We start from the raw sequence: 21,045 nt of genomic DNA on the forward strand, positions 1-21,045 counted from the left end.
CTCTGCCACGGGTGAGTGTGAACCCAATTCAATTAGTCACTGGCAGCAGCAGCACTTCAGCACGTAATTACCCCAAGTGTCATCTCTCCTTTCCCAAACACGGGGATCCAGCCACGTCTCATCGCTGGGCTCACCCTGCTCACCAACAAGCCCCCTTGAAAACAGGCTGTCCAAAACATGAAGAGAAACGCGTAAATGAAACACTGATCTTAAAGATACCCATGTTTACTGAAAAATACTGCAAAAGCCTTAATTTGCCAATTTCTGTACAGAGAGCTCAGCAGGACGGGCCATGGAACAGTCCCTGCCCTCCAGTGCTCAGCTGCTGGAGAGCCAACAGGGAGAGGCTCCCACCCTTCTCTCTCAGCAGGTTTGTAAGAAGCAAAGACCACCAAGTCCAACCGTTCCACCACCACCACATTCACCGCTAAACCCTGTCCAACGTGCACGTGTCTGCAGAAAGGAGCCCTTTCCCCAGAGAGTCTCACAGAGGAACGAGGAGCTCTTCACAAATCTTATCAGAAACAGCTTTAAGCGACCCTTCCAAAATTTTCTACCAGGTTCTCAAAAGAAGAAGAAGTAAAACCCTTTTAAAACTCAATGCATATGAAAAAACCTGCAGGAAACAGCAAGGTCCCCTTTGCTTCCTCACCTTCTTTTTAGGCCAAAACATACTGAACTGACATTGAATTCTGGCACAGCAGCATCTAAAAATGGGGGAGGAAAGTCCTTGAAGAATATAATTTCCTCATAAAATTATATTTGATGGCAATAATACACATTTTCTATTTTCAGTCCTAGGATAAAAAATCAGCAAACTAACATAAAGGCGTTTCACATCCCCTGAACTCTACAGCCCCCACTTTCTTATTAAGAGGGTTTGAGGTTAAAATTGCATTGATTTATATAATCATTTGGATTCGGTGAGGGAATAAATTGAAATGAATTATGAGGTACATCTTAAGTATATGCTCCATTTTGCTGCTTGTTCAAGATTTGGATATAATACAAGGGAAAGCAACACTCATCCCATGGAATTCTCATGGATCTGTGGCAGTCCCAGAGCCAAAGAGGCCAAGGAGAGCCTCTGAAATAATATTTTAAGCAAGGGAAGATGTGATAGAAAAATTTAGTTTATCATCAGTTAATAAACAGAAATGAAAGAGATTAAGAATTAATATAATTTCTGTTAGTACATTTCTTAGTCCTGTTGTATTCACAACTGAAACTGAATTACTCTGGCACTACCATCCTCTTTCTCCTACAGTCTTTCTACTCAGACATCCTCGTCCTCTCTTAGAGCACAAGTTATTCTGGGGTAAACGAAGTTCCATTTAAAAGCTGATCTTGATCAACTGCTTTGCTAAATAGAGAGGAATTTGATTATAGCTTTCTAACCTACTCCGCATTGGTAACTCCACAACCCATTTTCACTTCCTCAAGCTTTCTGGACAGAATAACTCCCAGAAATGTGATGCTCCAGCACTAGAAATCCCAACTGCTGGAAGCTTGACACTGAATTTAAGACTATCAACACGATCCTTCCTTGTTCACTATGAGTCATGCAAAGGGCTGCGACAGAACCTGGTCCATGAGGCAGTCCATGATACACAAAGAAATGAAGCCACAGGGCAGATCATTTGCTGCTGCACAGCACTGTTGGCTCTTTGGCTTCAAGAGACCTGTTTTACCAGTTTGCTGGCCCAGAATTTCTCCCAGAACACCACCACAGTAATGACTGTGCTTGTCCAGCTCTGTCCATGTAAATCCTCTCGCATGTTTCGAGGCATTCGTTAATTACAACTCTTAAACTCTCGGTCAGTGACATCCTGTCGTGGCCAATAAAATGCAGATGGCTCCAATACTGGCGATCAGTATTTTAGGAAACAAAATACTGGACTATTCTACAGGAGTATTATTTGCTGAAGCACCAAAGTACTCCCCAGAAATCTCTTGACCAGCACTGAACTAGAATCCCATTCCTTTTGAGGATTGGAGCCAATTCCAACAGAAGGGGGGACAGTGCTGCTCATCCCTCAGCTGTGCCAGGTGATTACAGCACCCAGAGCCCCTTCCCTAAGGGAACTCTGCATTCCTGCGCTCCATGGGAATAAAGCCCCATCCCTGGAAGCACCCAAGACCAGGCTGGATTGGGCTTGGAGCAACCTGCTCTAGTGGAAGGTGTCCCTGGCAGGCAGCAAATGACTGGGACTGCTCCAAAAAGCCCCAGTCATTTCCCACGGGCCTCATAGTGGAATCTCTTATGCAATCAGAAGATATTTGAATTTTGTTGAATTTAGATCTCAGCCTGACTTTTTTTTCCATCTGCTTTTATTTTGGCATCAGACTGGATTCTTGAACAGACACAAACACAAGCAAAATCTGGTAATTTCCCCAAGCCCAGACGCACCAGACCAGGGATGTTTAAGGCCCTCCCAGTGAAAACCCCTTTGTGCTGCCAAACCAGCACCTCCTCTGCCCTTCTGACTAACCTCACTCTCAAAAAAGAGCCAGCAGACACTAAAATAATCTGCTTCTTGGAGAAGCAGATTATATTTTGAAAGTGCAACTTACTTTTTTCCCTAATTCAAAACAGCAAATGTAAAACTTAAAGACTCTTCCTAGTGCATGTTAGTGACAGGCAAAGCTCCCAGAGGGGTGACTGCCTTCAAAGACAGGTAAATGAGGGCCCATATAAAACAGCCAAGTATTGATGTTGTAGTAAAATTCAAGAAAAACACATTGGCAGACAAGTAAATTTGTCACTAATAATTTAATGTAATTTCCCTAAAATGGAGGTAATAGGTACTCAGGGAATACACCTCCAGGGTTTACATCAAATGTGCCTGTGGAAAATTGTGAAATAATATTTTTTTTAAAATGTAGATGCTTGGGCTGATATGTTGGTTTATGATGAAAATCACTCCCCTGAAATGATAAAGGGGAGGGAAAAATATCAGTTCCCAAACATACCCACCTTGTATCTTCCCAAACTGTTCCCAAAATGCCACTGCTGAGATCACTTGTCTGGGGTTTGGTTCCCCCTCTGTGCACAGTTGGGCTGTATAGTGAATTAGTATCTAAAATTACAAATTATTCTAATGAAAGTTAAAATATAAGTGGATATTTAACTTCTGAACTTAGGGTTTGGTAGAAAATGAAATAACAACAATTATGTTCCCAGCTACTTGGTAACGTTTGGATCTTATTTCCCACCTCGTGAAACAGCAATTGAGCTGAAGCTTTTCCTAACTGAACAGCAATATTTGATTCTAAATTTTGGAAAATGCAGAAAAAAGCAATGGAAAAGATAAGGGGGGACATGTCTTGGTGTTTGTAAGGACACAAGAATTAGGCTGTCAATTGCTTAGACTGTTTCCCCCCCAGTTTTATTATAAAATGACTGAAGAAAGGTTCGAATCTTGAAGTAAAATCTGTGAATATAATTACAAAGAACAGATTTATAGTTGTAGAAAGTGATAAGAAAAAGAAGCAAAAAAAAACCAGTTTCCCCACAAACTGCACCTTTTTCTCAGCATTACAAAGAGCACAGGAAAGGTCCCAAACTACCCCCCAGCAGCACCGTCCCTGGGCAGTAACAATCCCCCTGGAATGGGGAGCAGAGGCTCTTCTGTCCTTGCCAAGCTCCGAGGACAGGGATCCGTTCCCTGACTTGCCAGACAGCAAACACAGCGCAGAGAGAATCAGCACCATGGAAATCAATGGCTGTTTAAATCTTTCTCTCCCATTTGTTGTCACTGACTGTGTTTGTTGTGTTGGTCTGGGCACGTGTTTTAGGCACACAGGGGACTCGGGCACCTCTCAAACAAAAAACATCCACAAATCTTTAAAGAGCCAGAAAAAACCCATCTTTTTCCTCTTTTCCATTTCTGTTTATCTTTGCAGTATTAAAACAACAAACAGGATAGAGAAAATTCCCAGCTCCTTTGGTGAGAGCAGGGAGGCCAGACATCCAGACTCAAGGATTTTTCTTCTTCTGTGAGAAAACGTCTCTTTAAAATTGCATTACTGGCATTTATGATTCATTCTGCAAATAGTGAGGCTTCCCTGTATAAATCTGAAATTCATTTCAGATATTTTGAGTTTAATAAGAATAAAGGTGCCCCATTTTTCATGGCAATAAAGAAAGATGCACCTGCCAGGAGCCTGACCACGGAACAGATCGGGAAGATACTCACTTGGTGAAGGTAAAAGCAGAAGGTAAAAGCAGAAAAAAATAAGAACTGATACAAAAAACCCAGAGCTCATCTATCACTTCGTACTGAAAGATGCATGTAATACGATTAATTTAAAACTATAAAAAAAAGCTGCTGTTTTTCTCTTCTCCAGACTGGGAGAATCGGTGGGGCAGCAACAGAGAAGGGACTCTGCAGGCTGTGACTGGCACCGAGGTGCAGCTCAGGAGGGAACGGGCCCTACCAAGGCCAACAACCTTTGTCTAGTCAGAAAGTGAAGCTTAAGCATTTCCTAAGCGTTCACAAAATATTTAATTACACTTTTGCAGCAGCGTAATAATTAGTCTTAAATCCGACCTGTGCTTTGTGCTTTTTCCCTGCTAATTTCTTCTACTGTTTCTCTGCTCTCCTAAACAGTCTCTCCATTCAGTAACTCCCTGGAGCATATCTCTGGCACTGACATCCTTCCCAGCACGAGGAATCGCTGGGAATCTCTCTTCTGTCATCCCCCCTGCCCTGTCAGGGCCAGTTGAGCACTGTAAGTTCAGGATACGTCAGTTCTGCTGCTCAAGGAGGCTGAGAGGGGAACGCACCATGATGATACAACTCCTTAACTACACAAAGGCAAAGCCATCAAGGCAGAAGAAATGACAAGCTCTAATTTTAAGTAATCCCTTTGTAAGTGATGAGCATTTTACTAATAACACTTCAGGATCTAAATTTTTTCACTTACTCAACAAAACATTGAGGTAATTTAGGTTAATATGAGCCTTTACAGAATGTTTCATTTCTCCTGTGGCTATTCTCTAGTTTTCCATAATATTTTGTGTATGAATCCTTCCCAGACATGAAGATTGTGTAACCGTGGCGTTTGATACACATGGACACCAGCCAGGAAATTGTAAGTCCAGGCTGAGCTTCATCCTTCATTTACACCCCTGCTGAGGAGGGGAAAGCAGAGACATCAAGGTACGGACAGGGAAGGGCTTAACTTTTAATTTCCTGGATGTTATCATTTTAAATAGAAGCCTTGCTGTTATTTAAATCTGTCAGAGGGAGGTAAAGGGAGGGAAGAAAATGGAAATAATATGATTTCTTTGAGCAACAGGAGCTGGATGGTCCAAGTCATTTGCTCCAGAAGAAAAAAAAAGGACCCCCAATCCAACAACCCCCAAAGCAAAGCAACCAAAGGGCACTGGGTTTCTGGAGTTCTGCTGGATAATGGCAGATGGTGTCAAACAGCAGCTGCAGCCTCTCAGGAGTGAACCCGGGAGCCAGGTTACACCCACACAGACTGGAATGCTCAGGCCCTGCTCTCCTGGAAGCAGGAGCTGGATTCTGAGTCCTGCCCAGACAGGTGACAGCCCCTGATCCTGGAATGAGCACATGGAACACCTCCAGTTCAAGTTTTTAAGCAATGAAAAGCTAAATACTGTGCAAACATCACAGATGGCACCCAGACCTTCAGAACAACAAAGTCTTGCCATGAGCCAGTAGATCTTCATGCCTTGTAAGAAGAACACAGAAATGCTGATGTTCGCTTGGCAGGTCACCCCCAGCTAAGATGCTCTGGTATCTGTACACCAAAAAGTCACTCAATGCCCAGCAACTTCTGGTGTTCTGGTTTGGAGCAGAGCTGGAGGCTCTCACGTGCAAACATCAGCAACAGAAGTTGTATTTCAAAACTCTCAACAGTCGCTACTCATTGTTTCAACACCCAGATCTCACGTGAGAATGAATGATGTTCATTTGCACACTAAACAGCTACAAAAATTTGTTTGGAAAAAGTATAAAAGATTTTAAAGGGACAGTTTTGAACTTTATCACTTTACTTACAAAGTTACATCATAAAAGTAAGAAAAAGCAGAAGGAAGCCCTGACAAAAGAAGGAAGCTTTAACAGTTTTTCATGGACTTCAGAGTAGCTGCAGCAGCTGAAATGGGACATCGAAGTGCCAGCATAGGGAGGTAGCTCAGGCTTGGCTCTGATTTATTTCCCTCTCCTGCACAAAAGTGCTGACATACATCTCGAAGCACATTTTGACATATGAATGTACACTAGACCATTTACTCCATAGGTAATTGTACAATTTCCACTAGAAGACAATTCTCAGGTCTTGGTGAAAGAATACTTTTAGTAATGGATGACACCTGAATAATTAATTATCCCTTCCCATTCTACCCATTTCGAATCCAGGAGTCAGTTTCCTCCAAGCACTGCCTTGTATTTTCCAGAGCTCATCTTCGTTATTAACTTGAATTTCTGGGTCCAAAAGCTTATGTTTTGTATCTTTCAAAGGCCAGGAATGTTTTCTGTCTTGAATCATGTGAATATGGAATAGTCTGTAGTTCCTGTTCAATTAAAGGGATAAGGAGGATGCCAGAATCTTACGGCAGTAAAAGCTCACCAGCACAGCTCTGAACTGACCACGCTACCTCAGCCAAAGGAGAAGTTTATCAGGAAGATTTTTATCAAGAAAATTAACAAAGAAATTATCATCCCACTTTGCCACATGGTTCTTGATATTGTATTTTATTCTTTTTCTATCAGCAGCAATGGGCTTTATAAAAATCGACTGTGGAAAGAAAAGCAGCGTGTTATGTTAGGAAAACATGTAGGGACTGTGGTGACACCATCGTGGTGTCACTATTGCTGACAAAATTCACAAGGAGATATAGGAAAAACGTCCTTCCTTGCTTTGTATGAACAGAGGAGAGACAGGGACAGAAGGGATGAGAACAGATAACAGGCAGATACGTGGGAGCATCTGACAGAACATATGCCAAGAGCACTGATCACTTTAGGACTCCAGTGAGTTAAAATCTCTCAGTATCCATGTTGTAAACCAAAGCTCCCAAAGCTCTCCTAACACTCTCTTGCTGAATACAGAAAAAAATTGTTTCCTTTTCAGCTGAAAGGAGGATGGTGCCATCAAACCCTCCTGTGCCACTTCCCAAACCCCCCCTGGTGCTCCTGGGTCTTCAGCAGAGCTGGCTGGTGATTAATCAATAACTGAAGGACCATTTGTTGAAAGTGAGGACAATGTGGGATGGACAGAAAGAGAGCCCAAGGGCAAGGGCCAAGGATGGGGAGATGGGAGAGTCACTGGATGGACCAGCAGGCAACACCAGCAGGAGACCCACACGACAGACATGACATGAAGCCCTGGGAGCTCCTCTGGTGACAGTCTCCAGGCAGCTGTTGCACGACCACGTTGCCCCACCCGTGCTGTCACCTGCACCAGCTCTTCCCAGTGCTCTACACACTCCCAGGACACTGACATTAATGTTCTATTAACGAGCTCATATGATCCAGAGCAAGCAGAACCAGCAGCAGGATTTGTGAACGAGCACCGTGACAAGTATGGGAATGTTGGTCCCTGACAGAAAGAAAACACCCCCACACAATTAATTCTACCAAGGTAATTTTAACTGGCATTTCAAGTGGCACTGGCATATTTAGTTCCTGGCTTTGCACTGAGAAATGTACTGTACAGAGGAATCGCCTTCTACACTCACCAGAGAACAAACCATGGAGTATGTTTGGAAGACCTACACTTGGGAGCAGAGGCCCAAGACTCTACAGTCTGAGAGCTCAGAAGGACCCCGAGGTGCTCGGCCTTGTGGAGAAGGTTTCTCTAGTCAGGCACAATCTATTAAATCAGTACTTTTTATTTTTAAAACACTCCAGTATATCTTTCAGCACGAATTTTACAATAAACATCTATATATCATCTGCAAAGAGATATTCTTTGCACTTACTAGGAAGCCCAACTGCTGTTGGTGACATTCCTAGAAATTCGGGGGGTTTTGTATTCTGAGGCTCTCCACCAGCACCAACCCCATGTTCACCAGCAGCATTTTCCCTGTTCTCTGCTTTCACTTTAAAAGACACAAGAAATTAAAGACTGCTGGCACCCAGGAAAAGAATCAACCCTTACAATATTGTCTTCCACAGAATTCTGAACAAAGAAACTCATGTAATAATCTCTGCACCAAACCCATATTTCTACTTCAGCTGTTACAGTTACAGGAGGAAAAGCCTTAAAAACATCCAGCCCTGAAATTCCAAGAATTCAGTGACAGGGATCACACGATCCCCAGTGATGCTGTTTTAGCAGACGAGGACACTTTCTGCTAAAAACACACATCTTTTATTTATTTACATTACACACAGATCAGGCTCCTGCTCTTCCCCTACTTTCCTATTTTCACAACCTACAGTTCCTCTATTCTTTATTTTTTTAAACAAAGGTACACTTTTGCATTATCCAATACTAAAATGTACATTAATGATAAAAGATGGCCTTAAAGATTATTTGGGTTTGTCACTAAAACGGACCTGCACCCATCAATACTTACACAATATGATTTTTTTTTCTAATTACCTGCATATTTGCACAACTGTTTTACACCTTTATGATTAATGTGTTGCCTGCTGTGATCCCAACCAGACCACAAGCGTGTGTTTTGCTTCCTTTTTTTTCTGAGCTATTTGTGCTTTCTATGTCCTCTGTGAATTTCAGAAGCAAAGAATTGGCTCCAAAATTAAAACTAAGAAGAGTTTACCAAGAAAAATAATCCCATTTGGAGAACGAAGAAATAAAGGAAAGACCATAAGGTAAAATACTAATCCTATCGAAATCAGTGGCAAAACTTGTATTCACTCCATCAAGGCGACAGAATCACCCCAGAATTCCTCCCCTCTGTGCCCTTGGCACAGCCCAAAGGCAGGACAGGCACTCGAATGCTTTGCTGAGATCTGCTCACATTTAACCCTGACAGTTATAGTGATTTTCCATTCTTTAATTCAAATATTTCCATTTTTTTCACCCATATCAACCAAATAAATTACTTGTCCCTCAGGACTCTGTACAAGCCAAGTCTCAAGTGGGAAAGTTCAGCTCCTTCTGTCTGCATCAGTCCTTTAAATTGACTTCTTAGACTTTAATGAAAAAACTCCCTCCCCGTGTTCGTTCCTGGATGAGGGTTTGGCTCCGACATGAAAGGAGCAGCCTCGTGCACCCAGTAAGGGTCCGTGTCACCCCCGGAGGGAAACTCTGGACAAGGAACAGAAAACCTTTCTGATGCACCAGCAATCTGCAAAAACATCACAAAGGAGATTCTTGAGCACCTGTAAATTCACAGGTAACTCAAAAGAACTGTGTTCATTTTCTCAGCTTATCTGTGGGCAAAATAAGACCTTTTTATGAAATAATAAATTCTCCAGATGGTTCTTGCACACTGATTTGCAGCACAGGAAACACTGGAATATGCACATCCTCAATGCAGGTCGCTGACAAATTCTGAAGAGACTTCACCGGGTTTGCCAGCAATGATAAATAGACGTGACTTTTATAGGAATTTTTATATTTCTATATGTATGTGTATCACAGAGCACGCCCACCTACCAGTGTTCTCTCCATGGATAAAAGCAAGACTGCTGGAAAAAAAAAAAAAAAAGCTGTTTTTTCTTCCTGACAAACGGGCATGAAATAAGAGGCCGACATCTGCCTCTGCAGGTCATTCCAGTCAGGCTGCTGCGTGTCAGAATTCCAACTGCTCCATCCATCAATGGCAGCCCAAAAATTAACGTAGCTTGGAAACTCTGCAGCAAGACAGTAACAGCCCAATTGAAAGGCTGACCTTCGGAGAACGGCGGGGTAAGATGGAAAAATTATTTCATGCCCTGTACCAAAGCCAACACCACAGTTCAGAGGGATTTGCAGTTAATTTTTTTAGATATAAAATCAGGTTTGCTGGTGTACAGTGGTGAAACTGCAATGACAGGGAAACTGTTATAAAGGCTTTTCATTTCTAAGGCATTATCAATGACAACTACAGAGATACATTTTCATGGCATTTAGGATTTTGATTTGTCCGAATTACTGATTAAAATATTTTTCTAAAGTATAATCTATTCAGTGTTATAAACAATGCTATTTTCTTAGTGATCAACTCAGTAAAAACTACGGCTGGTCAGCCTGAAAAATCTGATTGACTCAGCTGTGATTTTTAGCAAATACACATTTCAGGTTCAATTAAAGAACCAGGACAATCTGTTTTAAAATAAACCCTCAAAATTCCAGTTTTAAGTTATTTTATAAGGGAGTCAATCACAGAGTTATTTAATCACCAGACAAACACGTCACCCCTGTGCACAGCCCAGAGCAGAGGTGCCTTCACCCTCCCAGGCTCTACACCAGCCGAGAGCAGTGATTAATCCCTTTGTTAAATCACCTGCTGACACCCAGTTAATAACTCCATAAGCTAATTGAAGTGGAAGCTTAATAACACACAAATAGCAGAAACACCATATAGCTTAAAACTTCAAGTAGTTCAATAAAATTGAACCAATTAAAAAGAAAATTCAAATAATCCAATAAATTGCCAGATCATGTTTTACATGTGCATCCCAAACTTGAGAAAGTAATTTATTTTTTCCAGGTCTTTCTCTGGAGATCATTGAAAAAGCTCACGGAGTGTTTTCTTCCCTCACACATTTTTTCCCAAGTTACAAAACATTTCCCTTTTTACACAGGGAGTTAACTCAGCAACAGAATCAAAGACACCAAGAAATCTGGAAGATGAAATTAAATAATTAGGAGAGAAGAGAGAATCTCAGTGTCAGAGTTTGCCAAAACAATAACATCTGGATATTTACTCGTTTGATTTTATACCAAAACAGAAGTAAATATGACCCTGTTCAGATCTAAATATGTTTAATGGCAAACTCAAAGTCCCAGAGAAGTAAGAGAGATCATTTCTTTCACCAATGATACAGAGAGGAGCAGCAAAATCCCAGTTTTTGATAGACAACAACTACCCAGATTTTATTCTTGACGAGACGAGAAGTTTGATTGACAGTGCTGTGAAAGGTCAAAGTTCTCTCTCATCTTTTAGTATAATAAAAGTGGTAATTAACACATCTGCACAATAAACTACCAATAAGCCATGGCAAGAACCAACCCAGAACTTTGGCCAGAGAAGCTGTGGCTGCCCCATCCCTGCAAGTGTCCAAGGCCAGGTTGGACGGGGCTTGGAGCAACCGGGATAGTGGGAGGTGTCCCTGCCCATGGCAGGGGGTGGAATGAGCTGGGCTTTAAGGTCCCTTCCAACCCAAACCAGTCTGGGGTTCTGTGAGAATGAGCTGACTGACAAGTCTGAGCAGATTGGCCTGAGAAGATTGTCCTGCCTGGAAATATCAACGCAAGTTAAACCAGCACAATACAGACTCTATTCAAAGCCAAGTTTAAGGCTTAATGCAGAATTAACTGGGCTCATTTGAATGGTACATGTTATCTAGGATGTCAGATCAGATGATTTAACACTCCCTTCTGGCCATAAAATCTATAATCAATGAAATAGTCCATTAGCTGCACTTTAGAGAGTTTCTTTCATGTTCTTGTGAAGGATCTGGGGTGGCCAAAGCTTCAATCCCAGACTCTGCTCCCTGCCTGGCTGGAGTAGGGAACTGGGACACTCCCACCCTAATCACCACTGAGAGCACAGAGCAGGCAGCTGAGATGAACTGTAGGAATTTCATGACCAAACCCACACATCAGTAAAGCTGCTGCACAACAGTAAGAAACTGGAAAAGTTCAAGTTATTCCCAGACATCTGACCAGGATAAGCAATTATTTTCCACATTTTCTCTTCAGCTGCAAAATTATTGGTTTAAGATTAAAAAAAAAAAAAAAAAAAAAAAAAAAAAAAAAAAAAAAAAAAAAAAAAAAAAAAAAAAAAAAAAAAAAAAAAAAAAGGGTCTCATGCAAGAGTTTTAACACTTTCTGGTGACTATTTAGACTTGAAAAAAACCCCTACTGTAATAAACATGATCGTTTACAGTAGTAGTAACCATATGGAGTTCTTTATAGTATCCTAGTATTTCATTCTTCAAATAAACTATGCAATTATAACACACCAGAGAAATTGTGCCATTATCTCATTATTTCCATTAAACTAATGGAAATTATTTATTCTTTTTTTGTTTGTTTTCCACAGAGTTACCACGTGACGAATTATTTTTAACTAGTCTCGAGACTTAACAGTTTGCAGTCAGTTCACAGACTTCTTGCCAATGAATTGGACTTACTGAATCCCAATTATTTTAAGGGGAAAAAAAGTCTTTCTTAACAATAATCCTTGCACCAAGCGAAGGTATGAGGAATATTCCCCACTTATTGTGAAGTAACGAAAGCTGCAGTCAGTGTCCTTTAAAGGACCTTTAAAGGAAACTCTCCCAAGATTAATCTGTAACTGAGTAGGACTATTCTGAAAAAGTAAGTTTTCACTCCTGTCTGCTGGACTCTCCCAAAAGGGTCCCGTGGGAGAAGCTGTTTAACTGAGAGAAGCAACACTGATTCCCAGACAAGGGAAAGCCATAAATTTGCTCTATGATCAACATTTCTTTGATTCAGGATGTTGACCTACTACACAGATACGGGAGATGTAACTAAGGGTGACCTTCAGGAGAGGTTATTTCCAGATACGAAGATGAACTGATTTATTTTCAAGGAGAGCAACAGAGCCCCTGTTTGCTTCTCCCTCCCAGTCACAACCTCTACGATGCAACAAATCCCTGCAACGGCAAACGGAGCCACCCGAGCCCTTAAGAGAAACTCCACTTCTGCACTTCTGTAACAGATCTCGTTGTTCACTTCCCACCTGTCCCCATCACACCTTTATTTCGCTCCGTAAGAGAGGGAGTAGCTTACCTACTGACTTGGCAAATTATTTTAACAGTACCAGGCAACAATTACCATTACACTAAAATGGCTCAGAACAGGATTTGATGCTACTTGGAGAAGAGTTGAAGAACACGAGTCCAGGATGGATGGGGTTAGGAGAACCCAGCCCAGCCCAGTTACAGGAGGAAGCTCAGTTCTCCCTAGAACACTCTGCAAGGAACTCCAACCAATGTCCCAATGGAAAACCCACCCTCCGGCGCTGGATCCTCCTATGGCCCTGCAGAGGGCTGGGAAAGTGCTGTGGTTCCATTCGTCCCTGTGGACACAAGGACACACCCAAAGCTAAGGGGGAGTTGATCCCTTTGCTCTGTCCAGGAGTGTTCCCAGTTGGAAGCCTGCACACCTGTGGAGTGACCGCAGTGTTGGTGGCTGTGGGGATGGAATAGCCGGGCCTGAGCCACGGGATGTGCAAACTGGATTTACGCCCGCTGAAATATTGCAGCGTTTGATTCTTCTTCTTGACAGAGAGCAGGGCTTCCACTGAAAGCTCATTTAATAAAAAATAATGCAATGCAAATGAACCTGAATCAGAAAAATTAGATTGATGGAAGTAGCTCGGTCGCTGTAATTACACAAGGTGTATTATTTCCTAAATTCTCTTTGCATTAAATATATACCATACATTTATCAAACATAATTAGCAGTTTAGGTGACAAGGATTTGATTCTTCTCCTGCAATAAAAAATCCCTCAACACGGGTATGTACATGTTAAATGTAATATGAACATTTTCATACTATCATTGTTTACTCCTGGAAGAAAAATTCTGTAAGATCAAAGAATCAGAGGGGAAATACCATGTGAGACTTACAAAGCAGAAGATGAGGCAGACAGCCAGGTCAGCCTTCTGTGGATTTCATGAGCATAAAATAAAATTAAATCAGTCCAAGCTTTTAAGGTTGTTAGTCAAATAAATCGTATTTGAAAGCAAAATAATTGATGATACCCCAGACTTCCCTTATAATCAACCTTTCGTTTTTTCAAGCACAGAAATAAATTGATGAACAAACACCAAGAGAAACAGAAGATACAAAAGAAAGTTGACAAAGTAATGGGGTCAGCAGGCATTCTGCTAAAAGAAATGGGGTCTCAGAAAAAGACAAAGTAGTCAATTTTCATTTTAACTTCCTATTATTGTGCCCTGTTTTCTAAGTGATCCTTGTATTTTAAAAGAGAGGTTGCTCCCTTTTTTTGCCCAGGATTGCAACAGTCAATACTGTGGGGCAGACCTTCAAAAACATTCCAAAGATGAGTTAAACATTCAAGACATCGTGTACAACCTGTCTTTGTTTTTCGTGGGAGATCTCAGGGCCTTTCTAGTCTCACAGCCCTCCGTCCTAGAGCCAGGATTTACAGGTTGTGATGCAATTCACCAAACACAGGGACATTAAAAGCTATTAGACAGGTTTAAAAAATTTCATTAGCACACACAGACAATTACGAAGCCGAAATTCTCCCAGATGCAACGTCATCAGACTCACCAACCTCCTTCCAATGGAACGAGAACATTTCCAACACAACTAAGTTAATCAAGTTTTTTCTTCTCTCAGCGGGGTTTTAGGACTCATGGGGAGGTTGTTTAGGTTTTGGGTGCTGTGTTTTGTTTTAAACAGTTTCACAGAAAATAACTATATCAAAATAATGGCAGAAAGCACTTTCATTTTTTCTCTTCAAATCCCTATGGACTATGTGGGGACCTCAAGTCAAAAACCTTCACTTTAGAACAATAAATAAATAAACTCGCTAAAGCCTTCCCAAGGCTGGCCAACTGTAGCATAAGTAATGCAAGAGGCTGAGAGATGCCAGATAAATTTGATTACTATAAAAGATGGGAATATGTTTCTTTCCTTGGAGAATTCACAAAAAGGGGTCAAAAACAAAGCAGCACTGAAAGCCAACAACTTCATTTCGCCGGCAACTCAAGGCGAAAATACAATACAATTCCGTGGGAACGTTTTATCACATCGGTGCAGACACCTCCTAATCTTCTATTTCTGAAAGAGGAAAATAGCAAAGATAGAGTCCAGGCAAAATGGGGCTCTTCTTTCTTTTCTGCAAAAGGCACTCCGATTAGTATATCAATTTAGCAAAGAGTTCAAGAACTGTTTTCTTCTTCCACCTGCTACCAGTGTCATAGTGGCTCTAACACATTTCAGTAGGGAAAAAAAAAGTAATCTTACACTTCATGTTATTGTCCCTATTTGTCAGATTACCGAATCATTTATCTCGAACGCATTCAGGAGCATCATTAGGAGAAATGACCCATCATCCTTCCCTTGTTAAAGAAAAACAAAGTCCTGACTCGGTGTTAATTGTTCCAGCCCTGAGTAATGATGAGATCTAGAGATCCCCCCGTGCACTGTTCCCCGACTGACAGTCCTGATTTCACATTTTTCCTCTGTAAATAGATGAGCTCCTGCTAGTTACTGTTACAACAGCACCAGTATTTAGCAAACCTCTCTGGAATTACTGTCCCTTTGCATGTCCGAGGGCTGCACTTGGCTTTTTCTTGAGCACACCGTGTTGCTGGCACAGCTGAACCGGTGTCAGCCCATGCCCCCTCCCCCTGATCTTTAGAAAACACTACACTTTGCAGCAGCAGCAGCAAAGCTGTTCTTACCAGCACCTTATTTTCATCACTCCTTCAAAGCCATCCAATTCTCCCTGTTTAACATGCCCAACTCTCTCTCCATTAACAACTCGTCTCAGTACTAGGTCTTCAGCCCCATTTCAGTAAACCATGGGTGACATTTATAGAAGAGTAACAAATAAGATGTGTAAAAAAAGGTTGAACTTTGAGGAACCAGTAACTTCCAGGCAGCCTGATAAATACATTTTCAGCACACAAATACTCTTTTATTTGCACAACAGTTCTTACAAACAATCTGCTGCAAACACTGTTTTCCACAGGCTCACGGTGCCAGTGTCTCTGCAGGACTCAGGAAAGGACTGAGCTTGCAGCACTTCTTAATGAGGATCTTCTTCAGAGATTAATATCCACACCCAAATTTGGTCAAAAGCAGTTCAGATTCAGTAGTAAATGCTTTTCAGTAACCAAGCAGAACCCTCTTTTGTGTCAAACAATTTTAGTAAAAAAGTGGTTGATTACCTGTTTAATTCATGCCATTGCTTCTTATTTTATCACAACTATCTCAACTATCACTGTATCCCTTATTCTCTTTTTTTCCAGAGTATATGCATTGCAACCATCCATTTCCAGTAAGGCAAAGTCTAATAATATTACAATATTATATAATAATATTATAATATTTAATCTTGTTATATTAACTAGTTGTACTAACACATTAAAAATATTACCTACAGTAAATGACCTTAAAGGCAACACCTTCATTTTCAACTTCAAGGCCAAAAGACAACTATAACCTGGAATGAAGAGCAGTTTTCTCAGAAGAACAAAACATGTTTTAGCATATTAACAAACACTTGAAACACTAATCAATACTTTTAAAAGAGTGATTTCTCTCTACAGATTTCAAAACATTTTAAGACAAAGAGTGAAACCAAGACAAAAAGACATTCAGTAATCTGACCCAAGACAACTTGAAAAAAAGAGAACAAAAGAGAAAACCAGAAACGTTCTCTGGCTGAAGTTCTGGTTTATCCCACTGTACCACCAGGGCCAGGTTTATTGAGAAGCTGAGGTGACTGCGGTGGCTTCCGACTCATGTGAGGGCTCCCTGCAGCTCTCTGGGAACAAGAACTCCTTCAGGGGATGACCCAAGGAGTTGGGGAAGAGGCAGGTCAGAGCACAAGAGCGTTACCACACTGGGAGTTGTGAAGCACTGCACCAGGAAGGAGGGGAAAAGCTGGAGAGATGGAAGGAATTAGGCTCAGGCAGGAGCAGCTCTTGCTCCCCCATCACTAAACCACGAGCAGTGGCCGCTTCTGCGAGTGCTCCCTCTGAGCCAAGGACAGAGCAGACACTGGAACCAGCTCTCAGGCACTGCCATGGACACGGACTGGGATCATGGGCTGGGGGACAGCAGGGCACAAAGAGCTCGAGTAATGCTGGTCCAAGCCAGCTTGAGGGAATTTAGGGGTCTGTTCATCACTCCATTGCTTTTGCACTTCTGCTCTGGCAGGATGGCTCAGAAGCTGGGAAATTCCAGCAGATGGATCAGACAGGCAATTCAGAAGCCCCACATACTGAATGAAGGAAACAATATTGAGGAACTAAGAAAAGGGCAATACTGACTATCATGACAACAAACAAATCAGCTGCTGGCTTTAAAAGCCATCTATACACTGTTCTCTTATCATCTTTTTTCTTTCTAAGCACTGAAAAGCTTGCTTGGATCAGCACAGCAGAGCTGGAAAGAAAGTACATGCTTTTAGAAAGCAGAAACACAGCATGAAAATGCTAAAAAAATAAAATAAATAACCAAGTAGGATTTATGAGTGTTCTCAGTTTCTTCAGACATGATTTTCTCTTTTCTAAGAAATCTGATAGCACAATATAAAAATTATTTCCCTTCCAGTATTGTTTTCTATAGTAACGTAAAAAAATCCTGACCACCAGCAATTCAAAAACACAACAGAATCCTATGATAAGAGACTTGGAGACTCATATATGCAAAGCACTATGCATAAAGGGTGCTGAAAGGTGATTTCTGTGCTTGAGAGATCCCTGCTAGGACATCTATAACTAAAATACAAAAGTATTCTAGAGAGTCAGTAATCTGTGTACTTCAGTGGTGCAATTACTTGGGTTTTTTTACACCAAGGAATAATTGAAAAAACAGGTGAAACCTGCTGAAGGATGCTGCATAATTCTGTATATTTTACAGGTATGCAGTTACCTCTGCACACGTTCCTTAAATAAACTTTCAGAACTGCATTTTCAGACTGACACAGAAGTATTGGATTCAATTGCTAGGAAATAGAGATGTTCAACTAACCAGGATAATGTTGCTTTAGATCCTTGTATGTCTGTTTTGACTGAAATAATTTCATTTTTCTCCACAGGAGCCACATCATCAAATGCAGGAAAACAGTCTGGGTGACTGAGATGGAAAACTGGAGCATGTCCTGTCTCTGGAGTTCCTGCTCTGTATCAACCATCCATCCCTATACCACAAACCCTGTACTCTTGGTTCCCTCTCACCTCCACTCCAGTTCCTAAAATCACTCTGCCTCTCAAACCATGGAACTCCTGAACTTGAATCCCATCATTCAGCCTTTAGAATTCTCACTTTAGAACGGTTCAAAGCATTCTCACCACCACCGTCACACCCACATAGTGTTCTGTAAAGTAAAGCTGCCCAGGTTCAAAAACACACACAAACCCAGAAAACTGCCTTAGGATATTTATTGATGCTGCATCTTGAAAGATTTTTCTAATGAATTTTTGTTGCTGTGAAAGAGTTCAGTCTTTCACATAAAGCAGAGGAGTTTTATAAAAAATTAAAAGTTGGCATTTCTGAAATAGTATTAGAAGAACTTGAGTAACCTGGTCTGGCAGAGGGTGTCCCTGTCCATGGCAGGGGGGTGGAATGAGATGGTTCTTAAGGTCCCTCTAACCCACCCATCCCGTGATTCTCTGAAATAGCCTCTCGCAGCAGCGATTTCACAGACATCAATGGCTCTGCTCGCCCTGTGCATCAGACAGGAATTTTTCATTTCATACATCATTTAAAACTTGCTGCAGTGATTCCACAAACCTGTCTACAAGCACCTTCTTCTTTCCCACCCCTGCTGCAATTCAAGTTATTTTGGCCAAAATTCAATGTGCAAGCAGAGCACTGACGACAGAGGAACACAGCACACTTAGCAATGGATAATGCAGGAAAAAAATCTGATACTCTCCAATAACATTGCACCGTGGTTCTGAATACATCAGAATAAAATTACACCAGTGACATCATCAGCAAACTTACCCCAGAAACAACACCCCACAGTGAGGAACCAGCATTAGCACACAGGTGTTTCAATATTCCTAAACACAGACAGTGAGAGTGTAGCACAAAGCTTGTCCTCGCAAAAACACGTGTTCAGACAGAGATCACTTTCGTATTCTGGGGCCATTCACATGGGCACATCACTGACTGCTGCAACCGCCGCGGATCAAATTGTAAAGATCTTAATTATTGCTACATTAATTATTGCTGGAATAGTCCCTAAACGCTCAAATACAGAGCTAAGTTCTGAAAATACAGGATTCCTATCCTATGAGCAAAGACTTCAACTCACAGTGCAGCCACAACTCACACACCTCCAGACTGAGAGCCGGAAAACCCACAGCTTCGACCTGAACCTCACTGAAATAATACTAAACATTTAGCGAGGAAATCCAAAGCAAGAGGTTTACTCACCATTTATGAAGGACTTCTGGACTGCTGCATGTAACACAGGACACTCCCTTCCTGGGCATTAATTCAGTAATTCCACTTCTCACTCAGGATAAATCCAGAAAGCAGCTGGCACAAAGAAGTGAAAACCACAGATTTAGCTGGGGCTGGATGTGAACCAACAGAATTTCTTCCTGTCCATATGACTAACAAAAAATCTTCTCTAACTGCTGAGCCTATATACTGATACAATCTTCTTTTCAGTCAACACCAAAACATTTCTGCACGTGTTGTGACCCCGAAAAACTTTGATTTTAAGTAAATTAAAGGACAAGGTACAATGATGACTTGGAAAATTCCGAGTATTTTTAACACATCAGAACACACATAAGTATTAAAATGTGGCAAGTCATATGAATCAAATGGGTTTGAGTCACGAGGATATTTGTGAGTAGCACAGTACTGGAAAACAAGGAGGTTATAAAACCAAAGACCACTCAACGACAGCTTCCAGAAAGCTTCCCAAATTACTTGTCCACGTGCCACGGAACAACCAGCCACGCAATGAAAGACTCTACTAAATATGAAATAAATACAAATGGTTATCTAGTTCCATTTATGCAGCAAGTCTGTAAATGTGCTTGTGTGTGTTCACAGCTCAGGACCTAGAACACACCAGTCTCAGGCACAAGCCAGTGCCACCACAGGAGCAGCAGCTGGAAACTCCAAGGGAACTCCACGTACTGACTAATGCTGGAATTAAAAGAGGTGAGGGACAGAAAGCAGGAGAGGGACAGAAAGCAGGAGGCAGGTATTGCTGCAGATTCCTCTGTTAGAGGCTGCCCAGGTTCTCCTGCATCCACCAACCAAAGGCTCTGCTCCCCACAACGTCCTGTGTCACGAAGTAGAGATGCGTAGCTCTAAACTGTTCCACTTCCATCGAGAACTTCTCAACTCACAGATCAATAGAACACTGAGCAATAATGAGCCAGAAATATTCTTGAACAAAAAAACTAAACCCACCTTTATTCAGAATTGTGAATCGTGCAGCTCACACATTTTCCAACATAAGTTCAGGAAATAAAAATCTCATTAAAGCTTTAGCCAAAATTTCTAATTCATCAAAGGGGCATGTTCTGAATACCAATGAATTTCATGAAAAAGAAACACTTTTTTTCCTTGTCTGCGTGTCTGTAAAATCTCTCTCAGGTTACAAAACCAAATCTGATGACACTGAAAAGTCTTTCAGGAACAAAGACAGATGAGTAAAACAACCACCAGATCTCTTTAATTCCATGCAAAAGTGTCAACAGCAAAATCACTGCATCTCTGCCACAGCAGAATATTAAATAGTTCATTAATATCCATTTTCCCTTCTTCTCTTTTCAGAGGCTACTAAAATTGTTTCTGTTTGATTTTACACGAGTGAAACTCCTCCCAAATGAAACAGGTACAAGGATCTTGAAAGAACACTCAAGTGCACATCACTCAAGCCCTTGGCAGGCCCTATCTCTGCGAAACAACAATAGCATCCCACCAATAACAATGACTTGCTTAACTATTCATTTTGGTAAATAATGGAACTGAAAATTATCTAGTGATGGATTTACACTTTTACAATGCATCTCAGGGATGAAAATGAATAGGGACGGAGAAATTATGTGTGTTACAATGGGTGACGCACAGAACTTCAGATCCTGCCTCGCTCCACGGAAGAGCACGAGCTGGAAAATGTGGCACTACAATTTTTAGCATTTTACCTTTGTCTGATTCTCCTGAGAGATATCCTATAT

The sequence above is a fragment of the Empidonax traillii genome, unplaced genomic scaffold, assembly GCF_003031625.1.
Source record: "Empidonax traillii isolate 1590-97213 ecotype Southwest subspecies unplaced genomic scaffold, ASM303162v1 scaffold23:size2178997, whole genome shotgun sequence".
NCBI classification, from domain to species: Eukaryota; Metazoa; Chordata; class Aves; order Passeriformes; family Tyrannidae; genus Empidonax; species Empidonax traillii.